The sequence below is a fragment of the Prionailurus bengalensis genome, chromosome B4, assembly GCF_016509475.1.
Source record: "Prionailurus bengalensis isolate Pbe53 chromosome B4, Fcat_Pben_1.1_paternal_pri, whole genome shotgun sequence".
NCBI classification, from domain to species: Eukaryota; Metazoa; Chordata; class Mammalia; order Carnivora; family Felidae; genus Prionailurus; species Prionailurus bengalensis.
The window spans coordinates 47,865,346-47,886,041 of NC_057358.1; positions in this window are offsets into that span (position 1 = coordinate 47,865,346).

Here is a 20,696-nt window from a genome sequence, read left to right on the forward strand (position 1 = left end):
TAAGGGGAAGAAAAGAATAGATAGATATACAGTGAAAAATAGCAGTCTTGGCTAGGGTGTGCAAATCATATAGCACAGTGACAATCATAAAGTTAAGAATTCGATAAATGTTAACTATTATGCATGTCAAAATGTGACCCACGGAAGACCCTACACAGGGGCCTTGTTTCACTCCTATTCGGAGAACTTCTCTTTTTAACAGCCTTTTTTTTTTTTTTAGAGCAGTTTTAGGTTTGCAGAAAAATCGAGTGGAAAGTACAGAGAGTTGCCAAGTACCTCTTGTCCCCATACATGCCAAGCTTCCCCCATCTTCAATGAATAATCTTTTATAATCAGTATATAGAAGTGAAACCTAACCATCCATTCTTCAATTGTCATTATCAGCACAAAAAACTCAGCTGATATTGTGAGTATGAAGCTACTTCACTACAACTTGAACAAATCTTATTGTACAAACTATATACATAAAGAAACCTGGAGTGGCATTTTAAGGAAGAAAGCCAATGTTCTCTACAAATTCTTAAGTTCATATTATTAGCATATTCATGAATATTAAACAATGAAAGTAAAGCAAAGATCAATGATATATTTATTATACTTCTGAGGATATGTTCAGTGTGAATAAGCATATTCCATATTATAGTTTTCTATTTGGAGATCAAATAAAAATTAATATTGCCTTAAAAACACAAAGAACAGCATTTTTAATTTGACCACTTCTTTGCTAATGGTAAAATGGAAGATTTAGTGATTCTCCACTGAGTACAATGGGTCGGACAAGTAACATTTCACAGGCCATGGAAAGGTTACCCTACTCACTGACTCCACTCCTCAAATACTCTTCTCTCTGACCCTGGATACCTGAAATTCCTTTGAAAAGAGTTAAAACCTTTTATTTCACAAAGGTTTTCTTTTTTTTAAGTTTATTCATTTATTTTGAGAGACAGAGCGAGTGCGAGCAGGGGAGGGGGAGAGAGGGAGAATCCCAAGCAGGCTCCACATGGTCAGCGTATAGAGCTCGATGTGGGGCTGGAACTCACGAAATCATGAGATGATGACCTGAGCCAAAATCAAGAGCCAGGCGCTTAAGCGACTGAGCCAGCCAGGCGCCCCTCACAAAGGTTTTAAAGGAAAAAATATTTTCAGAGACCAAAAATTGAGAACTTAATGAAAATGTGCTACTGCCAAGTACAGAACCCATTTGGACACTCTAAGTAGGCTCTTGGGAATGAGGTTTAAGGGAGGAAAAATGGGATAGTATTTGACATCAAAAGATCATAAGATCTTTTTTGAATATATGATCAAAAGATCATAAAGATCATCTCCCCCATGTAGGAAAGCAAATTCTCAGAGTGGCATCACGGGCTGTTGATTCCTAGTTTAATCAGCTGTGTATGCACTGAGCAGGTTGGAAGTAATCTACTGTGCATCTGGTGCCCATCTCTGCATTATGGCACCCAACTACCTCAGCTAAGTATGTGAGGTCCCCCTCTCAGATCAGAGTGTCTAGTTTTATTCGTCATGAATCAGGATTATTTTAATAAGTCGAGTCTGCATCGGGGTCACAGGCTGGGTGTCCAGGTCTGTTAAGTGAAGTTTTATCAAAAGTAAAGAGTAAATGCAATTATGCCTTGAGAGTGCAGATTAATGTGAATCGGCTTTGGTCAAGGTGTAAATAACTGATGATAGATCCTGTCGTATTTTGTTTCAAAGAGAAAAAAGAACAATGAGAATTTAACAAAAGTTTGGTACTTTAAATAGTAAGTGAGCCAATCTCAAATGTAGATGTGTGGGAGAACAAAGTATAGGAGAAGCAAGAAACAGAAAGGAGAGTCACACACACTGGAATATGAGGCATTCAGATACAGCTATCTTTCTCACAGGTTGCCACATTGTCTGAATTCCACCACTAGTCTTTCCTTTACCTCTTTAAGTATTTCGGTGTTAAAGAATTCACTTTTAATTTATTAATAACTTAGAAAGAAGTAACATTCCAAAAATTAGCTAACTGAGGATTTGGAAAATAAAAGATGTTGTATAATAAAGAAACTTGAAAGGGATGAAAGCATTAGAAAGGAAAAGTGCCAACATGAGTTTCACCTAGTTCATGATCCAATCCACTGCTTTTGAGGTAGTTAAGTTGCAATCTTGAATTATTAAATTCACTTTGCTACAGAATCACACAAAATGTTGTTTTCTTATAGTTCGGGTATCAAGTAGTACCCCTAATTTAATATCAGAATCATTTTTTAAAGTTTATTTTTTGGGGGTGCCTGGGTGGCGCAGTCGGTTAAGCGTCCGACTTCAGCCAGGTCACGATCTTGCGGCCCGTGAGTTCGAGCCCCGCGTCAGGCTCTGGGCTGATGGCTCAGAGCCTGGAGCCTGTTTCCGATTCTGTGTCTCCCTCTCTCTCTGCCCCTCCCCCGTTCATGCTCTGTCTCTCTCTGTCCCAAAAATAAATAAATGTTGAAAAAAAAATTAAAAAAAAATAAATAAATAAAGTTTATTTTTTGTAATCCCTACACCCATCATGGGGCTCAGACTCGAAACCCTGAGATCAAGAGTTCCATGCTCTTCTGACTAAGCCAGCCAGCACTTCTTAATATCAGAATAATTTCTTTAGTCACAGAACAGGTCTTTTCTGACTCCAATCCAAGGAGACTCCTTTGTGCCCAAAGGAACTGCTCTTCTGGTTAGGTACTCAGAACCCAACTTCACCTGAGTTTGTGAGGAATTTCTTAACATTTTCCAAAATCAGTATTCTTTAGCTCCTCTTAATTTCAAGGTTTTTTTTTTCTTTTGAAATTTGCAATTCAAATTTCAACTGCAACTGAGATTTTTTCTTCCATTCTTTCCAGAAGGAGGTAACTAATTCCCTTGACATTATATTCATCTCCATTTTGCAAAAGGATCCTGCCTGGGCAAGGAAAAGTTCTAAGGGTACTAAAAAATGTAAATTGCCACTTGTACCAAAGAGATACCTACTCCTGCACCAGGATTTTATCCTCAGGTCTCATTTACATCTAAATTGGAGTAAGAAGGCAGAGTAGAAGGAAAACTCCACCCGCGTGCCCCCACTCCCCTCACCCCCCAATGGAGAAATACAAGTATACTTGTCATTTACTAAGTTTGAAATTAGTCTACTGTAGGAACATTGTAGCTTCCCTTTTTACTGTCATGGTTTTCTATGCTAATTTAGTTCCTGGTAGTGATTAACAACAAGATTCCTAAAGAGGAAAATCCCCTGTCTTAGGTTTGTCTTCAGAGCCGGAGAAAAAAGTGAGACATGACCCATCTGCATGTGAGAAAGAAGGCAACAGCCTACTCAGCAAGGAAGAAAAGAGAACACAGGCTGGCACTGACACAGGGCCCTGTGGCTGAGCAGTCCTACAGCCCATTTGTGAGTTCTCAACTAGCTGTCATAACATTCTGAATTGATTGCCTATGATCGTTAGTCTTAACATTAGTTTTTTCTCATCAGTTCACTCAGTTCTGCGTAGATCTTGTTCCACAGGATCTAGGGTTAGTCGGTTTCCGCAAAGTCATGGCTTCTGATCTAAAAATAATCTGAAAATCACAGTTTAGTCCTCCAGTACAGTCTGACAGGGTGTAAACAATGCTAGCTCAGAAGCCTGTAGTGATGAGTCTACTCATTGCAGTATTAATAATTAGAGTACCTGGTGAGCCTCTGGGTGGCTCAGTTGGCTAAGCATCCACCTTTGCTCAGGTCATGATCTCACAGTCTGTGAGTTCGAGCCCCACGTTGAGCTCTGTGTTGATAGCTCGGAACCTGGAGCCTGCTTCGGATTCTGTGTCTCCCTCTCTCTCTTCCCTACCGCACTCTCTCTTTCTCTCTCTGAAAAATAAACAAACATTAAAAATTAAAAAAAATAATATTTAGAGTACCTGGTACAATCCTATTCATGAGGCTCTGAGGCTGTCTTTGCCAAAGACCCCACTTGTACTTGTAGCATATGCAATGCCCTTAGGTGAGCATGAGAGGAAAGCAGAAACCACATGTTGATGATAAGACTGAATGGCTCTGATTAATTCATAATACTAGCCAATAATATCAGAATGGAGAATAAAATTCTTTATAGGATTAACTACATAACAATTTCATTAAATATTAATCAATGTTTTCCTGAAGGTAAGAACATATGAGGGACAGTGAGAACGTTGACAAATCTTCTTCTACATAAAGTGTACACAGTATCTGAAACATAGTTATATTAACAATATTTTACTTCAAAATTAATCAAAGGGAAGGTGCTCAACATCACTACTCCTCAGGGAAATGCAAACCAAAACCGCAATGATAAACAAAAAGATAACGTGTGTTGGCAAGGATGTGGAGAAAAGGAAACCCTTGTACTCTGTTGGTGGGAATGTAAATTGGGACACCCATTATGGAAAACAGTACGGAGCTTCCTGAAAAAAATAAAAAATATAACTACCATATGATCTAGCAATCTTTCTTCTGGGTCTGTGTGTGTGTGTGTGTGTGTGTGTGTGTGTGTGTATGTATATATGTATATATATATATGTATATATATATGTATATATATGTATATATGTATATATATGTATATATGTATATATATATACATATATATGTATATGAAGTGAAATTAATATCTTAAAGATATCTGTGCCCCCATGTTCACTGCAGCACTATTCACAAAAGCCAAGATATGGAAACAACCTAAGTGTCCATCAACAGGTGAATGGATAAAGAAATATACACAACAACTATTATTCAACCTTTAAAAATAAGGAAATCCTGCCATTTCCACAGTATTGTGACAACATGGATGAACCTAAAAGACATTATGTTAAGACAAGAAAGAAGCCAGACACAAAAAGAAAAATACTGCGTGATCTTACTTAAATGTAAAAGCTTAAAAAGTCACATTCATAGAAGCAGAGAGTAGAATGAAAACGGGGAAGATGTTGGCCAGTGGGGAAAATGGGGAGATGTTGGCCAAAGGGTACAAATTTTAGTTATGTAGTATGAATTAGTTCTAGAGATATAATGTACTGTTGGTGACTAGAGTTAATAATGTTGTATTGTATACTTGAAATTTTCTAGGAAAGTAGATCTCAGGTTTTCTTAACACACGTACATACAAAATGTTAATTAGATTGACTGTTGTAATTATTTTATTATGTATATGCATACAAAAATCATGTTGTACTCCTCAAATATGTATATAATTTTCATTTAAAAAAATTAAAAATAAAATTAACAAAGAATGTTATACTTCTGTATCATTAGGAGGTTCTTCCTATGCACCTCTTAAAATAGTGTTGAACTCATTACAAAATAAGGCATATAAAACTTCATTTTTAGCTTTCTCTTTTAATAAGGTAAAAGAACAAATCTTTGTGATTGCCAAGGGAACTTCTGGGAAATCCCTAACACGATGTAAATGTAAAAGACATCTTGAGTTTTTTCCCCTGAATTTAGGCTATAATCTTGGAAGGAAAAAAAAAGAAAAACCTATCAGAGAAGATGTGGTCCCTTGATTAAGTTAGGATGATAGGCACCTCAAAACAATGAATGATTATAGCTATTAATCAAAGCATCAGTAAAGTAATTTAGAATAAACTAGCAGAAGGTAATGCAATTGCAAACAACCTTAGCTTTTTCAGAAGCGAGACACTAAAAAACAATTAAATATAGCACAAAGCAAAGAACATTATTTTGGTGAGATAACAAATCTTTTCTGTCAGAAGGTAAAAAATAACATTCTATTTTTGTAGAAAAGAAAAATGCATCAAAAAATTCACATGGAATTTTAAGGGATCTCCAATGCGGCTTGAAAAAGAAGAACAAAGTTGGAGGACTCACACTTCCTGATTTCAAAACTTGTTATATAGCTACAGTAATCAAAACAGTATGGCACTGGCATCAAGACAGGCACATAGACCAACGGAATAGATCTAGAGATTCCAGAAATAAACCTTCACACATATGCTCAAATGATTTTTTGACAAGGATGCCAAGGCATTCAATAGGGAAAAGACGGTCTTTTCAACAAATGTTTTGAGAAAACTGGATATCCACATGCAAAAGAATGAAGTTGGACCCTTACCTTACACCATACAGAAAAAAATAAAAAAGGATCCAAGATCAAAAAGCTCAAACTATAAAACTCTTAGAAGAAAATATAAGAGAAAATTTTCATGACATTGGATTTGGCAGTAATTTCATGGATATACACCAAAAACACAGATAACAAAAGAAAAAAAATAAAGTGGACTACATCAAAATTTAAAACTTTTGTGTACCAAAGGAAATAATCAACAGAATGAAAAGTCAACCAATGGGATAGGAGAAATATCTGTAAATCATATTATCTGATAAGGGGTAAATATTCAGAATATATAAAAAATACCTACAACTCAACACCACCACAAGCACAATAACAAACAACCCAATTAAAAAATGGACAAAGGACTGCTTTCTCCAGAGAAGACATACAAATGGCCAACAAGTAAATGAAAAAATGCTCAATATCACTAGCCATTAGAGAGATGTGTCTGAAAGCCACTGAGATACCACTTTATACCTGTTAGGATGGTTGCTATTATGAAGACAAACAAAAAGCAGAAAATCACCAGCCTTGGCAAGGATGTGGAGAAATCAGAACCCTTGTGTACTACTGGTAGGAATGTAAAATGATATAGCTGTGATGGAAAACAATATGGTAGTTCCTTAAGAAATTAAAAACAGGGGTGCCTGGGTGGCTTGGTCGGTTAAGCTTCGGACTTCGGCTCAGGTCATGATCTCACGGTCTGTGAGTTCAAGCCCCGCATCGGGCTCTGTGCTGACAGCTCAGAGCCTGGAGCCTGTTTCAGATTCTGTGTCTCCCTCTCTCTCTGCCCCTCCCCTGTTCATGCTCTGTCTCTCTCTGTCTCAAAAATAAATAAACGTTAAAAAAAAATTAAAAAAAAAAGAAATTAAAAATAGAGTTGTCATACGACTCAGCAACACCACTTCTAGGAACACATCCAAAAGAATTGAAAGCAGGGTATCAAAGAGATATTTGGATATTTGTATACCCATGTCCATACAGCATCATTCACAATAGTTAAAAAGTAGAAGCAACCTAAATGTTTGTCAATGGAGGAATTAATAAACATAATGTGGTATGTATATATAGATATACATACCACATGATTTTACATACCATATACATACTATATTATTATGTATTACTTTTTTTTTTAATTTTTTTTTCAACATTTATTTATTTTTGGGACAGAGAGAGACTGAGCATGAACTGGGGAGGGGCAGAGAGAGAGGGAGACACAGAATTGGAAACAGGCTCCAGGCTCTGAGCCATCAGCCCAGAGCCTGACGCGGGGCTCGAACTCACGGACCGCGAGATCGTGACCTGGCTGAAGTCGGACGCTCAACCGACTGCGCCACCCAGGCGCCCCATATTATGTATTACTTTATACACACACATACAATGAAATGTTATTCAGTCTGAAAAAGGAAGGGAATTCTGACACCTGCTAGCTACAACATGGATGAATCTTGACAACATTATGCTAAGTGGAATAAGCCAGTCACAAAAAGATAAATACTGTAAGCTTTCACTTATATGAGGTATCTACAGGGTCCAAACACATAGAAATAGTAACTACAACGGTGGCTGCCACAAGCTGGGGAGAGTGGGGAGTAAGAGATTTTTTAATGGGTGTGTAGAGTTTCAGTTTTGCATAATGAAAAAGTTCTGGAGATTGTGAATGTGAGTATATTTAACACTCCTGAACTATACGCTTACAAATGGTTAAGAGAGTAAATTTTATGTGTAATTTGTCACAATTAAAAAAATTCATTTATGGGGCACCTGGCTGGCTCAGTTGGTAGAGCATGTGACTCTTGACCTCTGGGTTGTAAATTCGAGCCCCACACTGGATGTAGAGATAACTTAAAAACAAATCTTCAAAACTAATTTTTTAAAATCTGAATAACATCTGCCAAGACCAAATTTTATCATGTTTAAAAAATTTTTTTTAATGTTTATTTATTTTTGAGAGAGAGCGACAGAGGGGGGGAGGGGAAGAGAGAGTGGGAGACAGAACCCTTAGCAGGCTCCGGTCTCTGAGCTGCCAGCCCAGATCCTGACACGGGGCTTGAAGCCACAAAATGCAAGGTCATGACCTGAGCCGAAGTCGGACGCTCAACTGACTGAGCCACCAGGTGCCCCTAAACTTTATCATTTTAATAGAAAGAAAACCAGGGGCGCCTGGGTGGCTCAGTCGGTTAAGCCTCTGACTTCAGCTCAGGTCACGACCTCACCGCCCAGGAGTTTGAGCCCCACGTCATCGGGCTCTGTGCTGACAGCTCAGAGCCTGGAGCCTGCTTCCGATTCTGTGCCTCCTTCTCTCTTTGCCCCTCCCCCACTTGTGCTCTGTCTCTATCAAAAATAAATAAATGTAAAAAAATTTTTTTAAAAAGAAAGAAAACTAAATTATATTTTCATTAATATTTGGCAGGAAATGATTAACAAGCTCCTTCTAAAATTGTATTTGTGATAATCAAAACTGAGCAAACTTTGCAGAGCTTTTTCTACAATATATCTGTTATTGTTTTTCCAACTCATTCCTTATTTTCAGATATTGCAGGTTTTCAAAACCACATCAAATAAGGTTCCCATTCTGCATATCATTTACCATTTTTTGTAACCATTTAAGTTTCACCATGAGATCTCCTTTCACATTCTTGGCCAACCAGAGACATTGGGACAAAACTATTATCAATTTCCCTTGATACATAAAACACATCCCATTACCATTACATCTGGTTATATCTCTCTGCCACTATTGCTCCTTGAATAGCATGCCATGTATTAAGTTACTATCTTCCAGCCCCGAGCCCACCTTTCTGTATTTTGCTTTGTGATGCTAAAGCTAGGATTCTTGAAGCTACATTTCTGCTTTACCAGATGGCTCCATTTTAGGCTTCGTTAACAGAGGTGGTTAGAGGGGAACTGCAAATCCCCTCTAAGAAGAGGAAGAAGGAAGGATACTCCCCTTCCTGTCTGCTTCCTGTCTAATCGTGGTTCCTGTGTTACTCCAGCAGTGCTTCTTCATGCTGACAGCAGCAGTTCTTTCAGATCCTTCTAGTAGCAGCCACTGACTCTGGTGTGCACTATTCCTGACAGTGGCAGAATGAATGTTAACGTGCTTCCAATGTTCTCAGAGGCACCAGCACAAACCGAGTGGCCCCCCCCCCCCTCAGCAACTCTTCCACAGAAGTCTCGACTTTTGCTCCATCGGATCTCTCCTCTACATTTCTAAGTTTTAATAATTCCACCCTCTTCCCTTTGTTGCTTTAGTACTAGGGGTGTTGGCTGTTTACCACAATTGCTACTTCCATGATATGCATGCTGATCCCTCACCAACAGATTTTGAAAGAAGTGATGTGACAGGTCACTGATCATGATGCGCATCTGCTATTTACATAGTCATTTTTGTACTGAAGACTATTAAAAAATAGATAGGAGCGCCTGAGTGGCTCAGTCGGTTAAGCACCTGAGTCTTGATTTCAGCTCAGGTCATGATTTCACCGTTAGTGAGTTTGAGCCCCATGTTGGGCTCTGTGCTGACAGCAAAGAGCCTGCTTGGGATTCTCTCTTCCTCTTTCTCTGCCCCTCCCCTGCACTCTCTCTCTCTCTCGCTCTCTCTCAAAATAAATAAAAAACATTTAAAAAAGATAGAGATAAACTAAGGCATACATTTTGAGTTTATTTGAGCAAAAATCAATTCGTATTGGGCAGCATTCAATCTAGCAGATAGAAAGGAGCTCCAAGGAGCTGTATAAAAACAAAAGACTTTCATAGACAGAAGGGAGCAGAAAAAAGGAAGTTATACTAGGCAAAAAAGTAGGTGGGTTATGGCAAGGTTACTTTCCTTTAAGGGATGGTAGGAGTCAATCAGGTGGATTACTGAACTAGTGCTAATCAGTTCCTTTCTGACTGATTGGTTTAAAATTCTATTTCTGGGGGCGCCTGGGTGGCGCAGTCGGTTGAGCGTCGGACTTCAGCCAGGTCACGATCTCGTGGTCCGGGAGTTCGAGCCCCGTGTCGGGCTCTGGGCTGATGGCTCAGAGCCTGGAGCCTGTTTCCGATTCTGTGTCTCCCTCTCTCTCTGCCCCTCCCCCGTTCATGCTCTGTCTCTCTCTGTCCCCAAAAAAATAAACGTTGAAAAAAAAATTAAAAAAAAAAAAAAGATAAAATTCTATTTCTGGGAGAGCTGAAAACCACAAGTCCCAGTTTGGTGACCTGGGGCTTAGCATAAGTGACTCCATCTTGGGCCTGTTGTCTTGTTTTTAACAAACCTGTCAGCAAATTTTTACTTTATGCAGTTACAGTTAATATACTATGGTAAGTGAAATTTGAAACATGTTGTTGGGGAACTGGTGTTATTTAATTAAACCATGGTGTTTGGGGTTGACTGGTGACCCTGAAAAATAATTTGAAGTCAACCCTTCATACCTTAGAATGTGACCTTATTTGGAAATAGTTATTGCAGATGTAATTAGTTAAGATGAGGTCATACTGGAATAGGTTGGGTCATTAATTCAGTGACTGATGTTCTTATAAGAAGAAAATGAAGATAGGATAAGAACAGCATGTGAACATGGAGGCAGAGATTGGAGTTAGGTAGCTATAAGCCAAGGAACACCTGGGGCTACCAGAAGCAGAAAGAGACAAGAAATTCTTGCCAACACCAGATTTGTAGCCTCCAGAACTCCGAAAATAAATTTTTGTTGTTTTAAACCACTTAGTTTGTAATGCTTTGTTAACAGCAGACCTAGCACACCAATACACATGGTAACTATTTTGGGAAAACCTATAGTTTTCCTCTTGTGTCTTTCACCTTTACTTTCACAGTCAACACTTTACTTCTGATGCTTCCAGTCACCAGAAGTGTGGGTTTTTTTTCCCTCCACACCAAGCAATTCTACAACGCCAGCTAGTTGTCCTACAATTGAATTCAATTCTGACGCTGTCTGCCTGGAGATGGCATAACATCCCACAGGTTCACAGGCCGAGTCCCACAAGGCGGCTCCCAACTTCAGACGCTAATTGCAAGTAGTAGGTCCCCCAGGTTATCCACAACTTGGCTATAGATCAGGGGCTTCTCACGACCTCCTCCCCCTTGGATCTGATTATTTGCTACAACAGTTCTCAAGAACTCAGGGAAACACTAGTTTATCAAAGGACATGGTAAAGGATGCAGGTAAACGGCCAGATGAAGCGATCCATAGGATAAGGTCTGAGAGGGTCAGGAGCACAGTGGCTGCTGTCCCCAGGAAGTTGGGGTGTGTTCCCCTGCTAGTACACGGATATGTTCAGCAACCTGGCAGCTCTGCAGATGCTACTGTGATTTTGACGGAGGCTTCATCCCCTGGGCATGGTCAACCATTACCTCCATTTTCAGCCCTTTTCCCTTCGCAAGAGTCTAGGGGGAGGGGTACCAGGCTGAGAATTCCAAGCTCAGTCTTTCTGGTGGCAAGCCTTCATCAAGTGACATTCGATAGCCCACCCAGGGTCACTTCATTAGAACAAAAGACACTCGTCTTACCCAGAAAATTATGAGTTTCAGAAGCCCTCTGCCAGGAACTGCGAGGCAGAGAGCAATTTATATTTTCTATTATCTCATAGTAAGAAAAATGATAAAATGATATATATGATAAAATGCGATAACTAAAATTCATGCACGTCAGAGCTGTTTAGACTACCTGTAGTCTTAATTACCTATGTTACATGTGCATTTTAAACCGACTAACTACTATTTCACAGAGAGAACCAAGAGGTTCTCTTGGTTAATACCTCTTACATGTAAGCATTTTAGCACAGCAGTGCAGCATATCCATGATGACCCTCATAACCACATACACACGTTACTTTAACACTTTCTTGAGGTAGCAAAAATGAACATTTCCAGCCTTTTAATGACATATAAACATAAGAAGCAAAAGTATAGATTATATTTAATGACCAATGCTTCTTGGTTTTCTTTTTTTTAAGTTTACTTATTTTTCAGAGAACAAGAGAGAGCGGGGGGGGGGGGTGCAGAGAGAGAGGGGGACAGAGAATCCTAGCAGGCTCCACTCTGTAAGCGCAAAGCCCAACGTGGGATTCGAACTCACCAACTGTGAAATCATGACCTGAGCTAAAGTTGGATGCTTAACTGCCTGAGCTGCCCAGTCTCCCTGTGTTTTTTTTTTAAGTGTATTTATTTATTTTTTCAGTTTTCTATCATATTTAGAAATTATTTAGGTAATCAAGAATGGACCATTAATTAACTAATAGTAAGTTAACTAAGGATCTTGGAAATTTTGTTTGAGCTCACATGTTATGGAATATAATTACTGTTGATATGAAAAAGTTGGTCAGAATTATAATTCAATTTAATTGAACATATAATTTTACATATTTCATAATCTTGAATGCTTCTATTATGCTCTCTACTGACGAAATCAAAAACAGTTCTTTTAAAGCTAAAACTGTTAAACTGGTCCCGTTTGTCCAAGGATTCACTGTAGTTCAATCAACTTGGATTCTTATATAAGTGCATCTAAGCTAGGAGTTTTATTAGAACTAGGGTTCTAGAACCCTAAATTCTAGGGTTTCTTTATGGATTATAAGCTTTTTCATTAGTCTCTATAAACCAGCCAAATTAGAGCTCCTTTACTTTTAGAAACTTCATAATCAAATTCATTAATATACCCTGAAGGTAAGATATTATTCATATTCAGGCAATGGGACGTATAGGCTATTTTAAATTACAGATACAAAGATACACTGAGAACTGTTTACATCTACAAACTTACCCGTGGGTAAAAAGTAAATCCAGAACACAAAAACTCACCAGTCCAAAGACAAGTCTTCTTTCCAATGGACACAGTGTATTTGCTTAACTTATTCGAATTCACAAATTATTAGATAAGCAAGCAAAAGAAAAAAAAAAAGATTAACAAACCCAAATCCCTGCCATATCCCATTCAACAGAGAATAGATTCCCATCACGTCAATACAGATCACCAAATGGTCGGATTATAAAACCAAGTTTCCAATCATTGCTGCTGCCAAAGGGAAATAATTTATCAGCTATATGCAAACAAGAACTGAAACCAAACTTGGCCAAGAATCAGAAACAAAAACAAAACACAGAGTCAGAGAAAAAAAACATGGAGATGCAGGTGAATTACTGAAGGTAAAATTATATTGCTGCTTGGAATTCACTCTGAAGATCAAAAAGGGAAGTACCTTAAATAACCCGAGAGGTACACTCCTTGAGCAAGTCAGTTTCACTGGCTCTAGTATGAGTCCACTTGGGCATCTCGGTGAAACAATTTTCATAACTGTCAAAGTATAATTTTATTTCTAAAACCTTAGAAATGACTCAAACACACATAGAATGATATGATCAATAATTTGTTTATTTCATTAATGAGGGAAATAGTAAAATTGTAAAGCTGATTTAGAGGAGAATTAGAGAAATCAAGAACCATTTAATAAACATCAGGAAAGATATAAGTTTGAGACAAAAATACTTAAAATCTTACTGGTCAATAACTCTATAACCTATGATGGTATTTTTTCTATAGAAAATTAATTATTTGCATGTCTTCCAGAAAAAAAAAATCTACAAGGTGATATGTACCTTCATAGCCTTAAATCGTTGTTAAATAATCCTAGAACTAGAGAGATCCTATTCACAGGGTGAAGTATAACACTGAAAGGACGTGCAATCATCCTTTTGCTTTAGTTCCAAGTTTGGGGGACACCTGGGTGGCTCAGTCAGTTAAGTGTCTGACTCTTGATTTTGGCTCAGGTCATGATCTCACAGTTGGTGAGTTTGAGCTCCACTGACAGTGCGGAGCCTGCTTGGAATTCTCTCTCTCTGCCCTCCCCACCCTCTGTCTCTCAAAATAAATAAGTGAACTTAAAAAATATTTTTAGTTTCCAATGTGGGATAATTTTTCTTAACAGGAAAGAAAATCAAAGTAAAGGGTGGGGGCGCCTGGGTGGCTGTCTGGTAAGTGGCCAACTCTTGATTTCAGCTCAGGTTATGATCTCACAGTGGAGCTCTGTGCTGGGCATGGAACATGTGTGAGCATGTGCACTCACTCTCAAAGAAGAGTAAAGTGTGAAAAAAATTAGTTCAAATTTAGTTCTGCTGTAGATTTTTGTTTATTTTTAGTAACTTCCGCCACATTTCTGCAGATTGCCGAGATGCCAAACCAGGTAGAGCCCACAGGTCATCTAAAATTACCTTCACTGAGAATTTTCCCTTAATTTATTAGCAAAGACAACAATTATAGTACTTTTAATTTCCTTGTAAGCAGATAAATGCTAATGGTTCTTCAAGAGGAACACTTTTAGCTAAGTTTCTAAAAATGGAGAAATGGTGTTGAGGCAGATCAGGTTGTAATACAACTCCCACATTCCATGCCTCTCCACAAACAAACATGAATAATCTTTTACACCTACTTATGCCTGTGTCATATGCAAAACTTACTTCTGGCTCTTTCACTCAATTACAACTTAGTTACATGTGTTGAGATATTTACTCTCTCTCGTCTATCCCATGACCCTATGTCTTTCAGCATAGAACAGCGGTTCAAGGGCAGCATAATTCCTTCTAACTCTGTGAGCTTGCACATTAAACCTTTCTGACTCACTTTCTTTACCTTGTTTTAAGGCCATCCAGGTAGTGGTTATTATTTTGTATAAGACTTACCCAAGAAACTTGTTAAAATGAAGACTCCTAGATTTGTATTCTAGGAACTGAGATTAGCTCATGGCGGTGCCTGAGTGGTTCAGCTGGTTGAACATCCAACTCTTGAATTCAGCTTAGGTTATGATCCCAGGGTCGTGGGATTGAACCCCAAGTCTGGCTCCATGTGGAGTATGGAGCTTGCTTAAGATTCTCTCTCTTCCCTGTCTCTCTCTCTCAAAAATAAACATTAAAAAAAATAAAAATTAAAAAAAGGGGGCACCTGGGTGGCTCAGTCGGTTAAGCATCTGACTTCAGCTCAGGTCATGATCGCACGGTTCATGAGTTCAAGCCCCACATGGGGCTCTGTGCTGACAGCTCAAAGCCTGGAGCCTGCTTCAGATTCTGTGCCTCCCTCTCTCTCTGACAACCCTCCCACCCCTCCACACACATACTCAGTCTGTCTGTATGTCTCTCCCTCAAAAATAAATAAACATTAAAAAAATAATTAAAAAAAAAAGATTCTCTTTCTGCCCCTCTCCCCGGCTTATGCTCTGTCTCTAAATAAAAAATTAATTAATTAATTAATTAATTTAAAAAAAAGAACTGAGGTTAGCTCAGGAATCTGTACTTTTACCTATACTTCTCAGGGAATTCTTATGCATGTGGTCATTAGCACACCTTTTGAGACTAGGGATTGAAAGCTGGTTTTCCATACCAACTGGTATGAAGCCAGAAACCAAAATAGAATGATTGGTAACTATAGTATTGAAAGGATATGGGGTTGGCCTAGCCCAAGTGGCAATTGTTAAGAAAAGGGTGCCTAGGTGGCTCAGTCATTAAGCATCGTCAGATGGTCATGATCTCATAGTTGGTGAGTTCAAGTCCCACACTGAGTGAGCATGAACCATGCTTCGGGTGAGCTTGAGCCTCACTTCAGGTGAGCTCATGACCTACTTCAGATGAGCCTGTGATCTGCTTTGGGTGAGCTTGATCCCCACATCAGCTGAGCATGAACCCTGCTTCGGGTGAGCCCCAGCCCCACTTTGGGTAAAAACATGAGCCCCGGGTGAGCCCTTTTTCCCTCTCTCTCTTTCTCTTTCTCTCTCTCTCTCTCGCTCTGCCCTTCGTGGGATGCTATCCCTCTCTCTCTCTCTAAAAAATAAAAGAAAGTGGGGCGCCTGGGTGGTGCAGTCGGTTAAGCGTCCGACTTCAGCCAGGTCACGATCTCGCGGTCCGGGAGTTCGAGCCCCGTGTCAGGCTCTGGGCTGATGGCTCAGAGCCTGGAGCCAGTTTCCGATTCTGTGTCTCCCTCTCTCTCTGCCCCTCCCCCGTTCATGCTCTGTCTCTCTCTGTCCCAAAAATAAATAAACGTTGAAAAAATAAATAAATAAAAAATAAAAAATTAAAAAATTAAAAAACATAAATAAATAAAAGAAAGAAAAGAAAATGGGTGTAGTGATTCATACACAGCAATTTCAGGGATTAAAAGAAAAGCACAGATAATTAGCCATTGTAATATGAGTGCTGCCAAAAGATGCCGCATTCCAGGTATCAATGGTTTTAGCTTCAGAACAGTGGGATTTGCAAGAAAAATTCAACAACCAGCTTACTAAGATGCTGCTTCGTGTATATTTCAGAAAAACAGTGGACCTAACAGAGAATAGTTTAAACCATTCTCTTGGGCAATTCTCTGACTTAAATAAGTTCGTAAAAGTAGACTATTTGAATGAATGGGAGATGAGAAACTCCACAGAAAGGATGATATAACATCACACACTGGGAGAAAGCAAATAGCAAAACTTTTTGTGGACAATTTGTTACTGGCTGTGACCTAACATAAATCCTCAGTACCCAGAACCTGACTAATTCCACTGGTCAGAATATGGGCTTAGAGATATCATATGAGAGTTGGAATTCTGGCTACAAATCTGTGGCACAGTTGGCCCCATCTGATTCTGAATTCATCCTAAGGTTTTAGATAGTCCTTGCTTAAAACACGATGGCTCATTAATTAGTCAAATGGTATGACCCGTATTGTGGTTGTCAATCATTCTTGGCCTTGTTTCTCAGTGGACCCATAAGCAAAACAGCAATGGTGGCAGTGAAGGAGGCCATCATACGTTTATCACCTGGACTTTGCTTCACCAAGGCTAACTTATCTACTCACATTGCTAAATTCTAACTGGCAAGCCATAGTGATCATTGACAAGAGGAAAACAGAGAGAGAGCCCATTCATACTTTAAAGAGAAAGCCATCTACTTGATTGTAGGTCAACTTCTTCACTGGGTTCTTCCTGACATGTAGATGACAATGTTTTATTCTCACCTAGACTCCCTCTGGTTGTGTATTCGTTTCCATGTTTATAGTGCCCTAATCTATAAACTTATTGGATGCATTATACATCACTATGGCATTCTATCCACATCACCTCAGACCATTCTTCATAGCAAAAGAAATGAAGATGAAGCCTTGAGTATTTGTCATTATCATACCTTCTCATGGCCACAAATTGGCCTTAAAAAAGTGGAATATTTTATTGAAAATCCAAACAGGCTATCAGACTGGGAACCTCATTTTGCAAAGTTAGAGTCCTTTCTTACAGACTGTGATATATGTTCTGAACCAGTGACCAACAATGATACTTTCTCTCCCATAGTAAATAATAAGATTCTAGGAAACTGGCAGTGTACTTGAGAGTAACACACTGCTCACGATCACGCCTAATAATCCGCTTTCAGAATTTGTGCATCCTGAACCGGAGACCAAGAACTTTTTAGCCTTAAGTCCTAGAAACCAAGGAGAAGAGGCGATGTGGTAATAGTGGAAATAAGTTTGAACTAGAAATCCTCCTTATGCCACCAAAGCAAGAGGCAGGAAATGAGGTAATTAATGACTTTAGCTGGATGAAGGATCATGATTACAAAGGAGAAATGAAGAGTACAGTAAGAATCCTAGAGAACTCCTTTTACTGTGATCCAAAGGTACCACAGTACCAGAGACATGTACAGGAAGGATCACAAATGATTCTTTGACCTCCAAATTGAAGGTCTGAACACTCCACTGGGGGCTGGATGACTAGGCAAGGGAGGGGAGGGAAGGGAGGAGTAAAATTGTACAAGCTTAAGTGCTGCCAGAAGGCAAGGACCACAGTCTAGGTAAAGGAAGGGGCAAGTCCTATATCTTAAATACTAGCTACTGCCTAGTTGCAGACATGAGAACACTCTTCTAGGTGCATGACTACTCAAAATAAAGATTGCTTTTCCTTATCTCTTTTTAAGCTAGGTACATTTGTGTGACTAAGTACTAGCTAGCGGAATAGGAGCAGAAATGTTGTATTAGTGGAAGTCCTTAAGGGGGATATGAGAGGGAAACACTATTCTCACTTCTTTCTTTTTCTTGTTGACTGAAATAATGTATGTTCACTGAATTATTTGAGAATATTTAATTCTTCTGTACAGGATAAACATATGAGTGAAATATTTGAAACTTATAAGAAGTAGTAAACCTAGATACCAGGTAAGTTAGTAGCTTATGAGATGAAACTCATTGAATGTGTTAACTATAGATAAGGTACAAGCAAATAGCTTGTGAGACACAGGCAGAATTAATAAAATATAGATGTTAAGTAAGCTAGTAACTTGTAAGAAACGTTAAACTTGTATATAATAAGTGGAGTATATGACAGGACAAAAGAGAATGCTATTTATAGGTAGAAAGGGGTGCAAATATCAAGTTACAAAGTGCAGATACATCTCTAGGTTGACAGCTATGCCATCCTCAAGTTGGCGACTGTGGTAGGCAGAATTATAATATGGCCCCCAGGGGTGCCTGGGTGGCTCAGTCAGTTAAGCGTCTGACTTGTGATTTTGGCTCAGGTCATGATCTCATGGTCCATGAGATGAAGCCCTGCAGCAAGTTCTGTGCTGATAGCACAGAGTCTGCTTGAGATTCTCTCTCCCTCTCTCTCTGCTTCTCTCTCTCTCAAAATAAATAAACTTTAAAAAAATTTAAAAAAATAAAATGGCCCCCCAAATTTCCGGCCCTTAGTATGCATACACTTTCTTACGTTGTTCATCAAATACTAATTTAGGTGTTGTTGGAAAGGGATTTTGCTCAGTTGATTAGGGAGACTATCCAGGTGGGCCTGACCAAACCACGAGAGCCCTTTAAATCTAGGTCTAGAGATCAGAGACAGAAAGCCAGAGTTTCAAAGCAAGAGGAGTTGATGTCTCATTCCTGCCTTGAAGATGGAGGAGGCCACATAGCAAGGAAGATGAGCAACGTTTAGGGGCCAAAAGCAATCCTAGCTGATAGTCAGTGAGGAAATGGGGACCTCAGTCCTGCAGCTTCAAGGAACTTAATTCTGTCAAGAAGAATGAAGCTAGAAGTGGATTTTTCCATGAAGCCTCAGAGAAGAACTCGAAGAAGCTGAAACTTGATGTCAACCTTGTGATACCTTGAGCAGAGAACCTAGTCAAGCAATGCCAGACTTCAAACCTACAGAACTATGAGTAGTAAATTGGTATTGTTTATGCTGCCAAATTTGTGGTACTTTGTAATACGGCAACAGGAAATTAACATAGCTTCTCCGTGGTGATATTCATCATGGTCCCATTCTGGCCTCAGTTGCTATACCCTGAAAACAGATAATACCCATAGTTGTTCAGCTGGCTAATGAGGAGGCCCCAGTTGTTGCCAGGCATATCCACCCCTGCCTCTTGCTGACAGAGCAAATGAGTGTGTTGGTTCTGTCTGCTAGACTCTCCTGCTCAAATCCCAGTTCCACTCCTCATAATCACACCATCAAAGGGGAAGACTGATGTGGCAGGGAGAAAGAAAGGTTATATAAACATTGCGGAACCCAGGATTTAGGTAGTATGCTCCTTTTATCCCATTTGCATCCTATCCTTTATGTGTTAACACGGTATCCCATCTTTTTTTCCTTACTTCTCATTCCGTGTTTTAAATTGACTTTCTAAACCACATAACTCAAACATTTTATTTGGTCTCCAGGTCTTTTTGTTCTATGACCTCTGTAACAGCTTGCATAGTTGTGTATTTAGAGGCTACTGTTCCTACAAGGCAAATGTGGACATATGGCTATTACTCAAGGAGCCATATTAAACTCATGAGGATGGGGCAGCATTAAGCTAGAAGGAGAAACAAGTTAGAAGGAGCCTGAATTCCGTACATAAGGAGGGCTGTGACAATCTTGGATTGCCTATCTCTCATTATTTTTTTTAGGTATGAGAGAAACTTTTATCTTTTAATAGTCTATATAAATGATTTTCTGTCACTCACAACTGAACCTAACTCTACTTGATGTACTAATGTTTTGTGCTTCCTCCCCTATTATACATAATTGGTTTTCAAAATGTAGACCAAGTCTATCAAAATGATTTGAGCTACTTGTTGAAATTTCGTTTTTTAGATGCCACTCTTAGTCTTTGGTAGGACCCAAGAATCTATACCAGTGATAAGCCTGTTTGGGTATGCTGCCACTAATACTTGTAAATCACTGAATGTTTGTGGTATTTACACTTAGAATTTAGTCCAAAGACTAAAGAATGGCAAGGAGTAAGACTTGGATAGGTCTCCAGAGGATTAGAGGGCTAAAATGAAATACCTGGGGATTTTGACCTGAAAGGAAAAAACAACTTTGAAAGTTACCCCTTGTTGGGGTGCCTGGGTGACTCAGTCGGTAAGCGTCCAACTTCAGCTCGGGTCATGATCTCACGGTTGGTGGGTTTGAACCCTGCATTGGGCTCTGTGCTGACAGCTTGGGGCCTGGAGTCTGCTTCAGATTCTATATCTCCATCTCTCTCTCTGCTCCTCCCCCACTCCTGCCCTGTCTCTCTCTCTTTCTCTCTCTCTGTCTCTCGAAAGTAAATAAACATTAAAAAAAGAAAAAAAGAAAAAGAAAATTACTCCTTGTGTTAATATT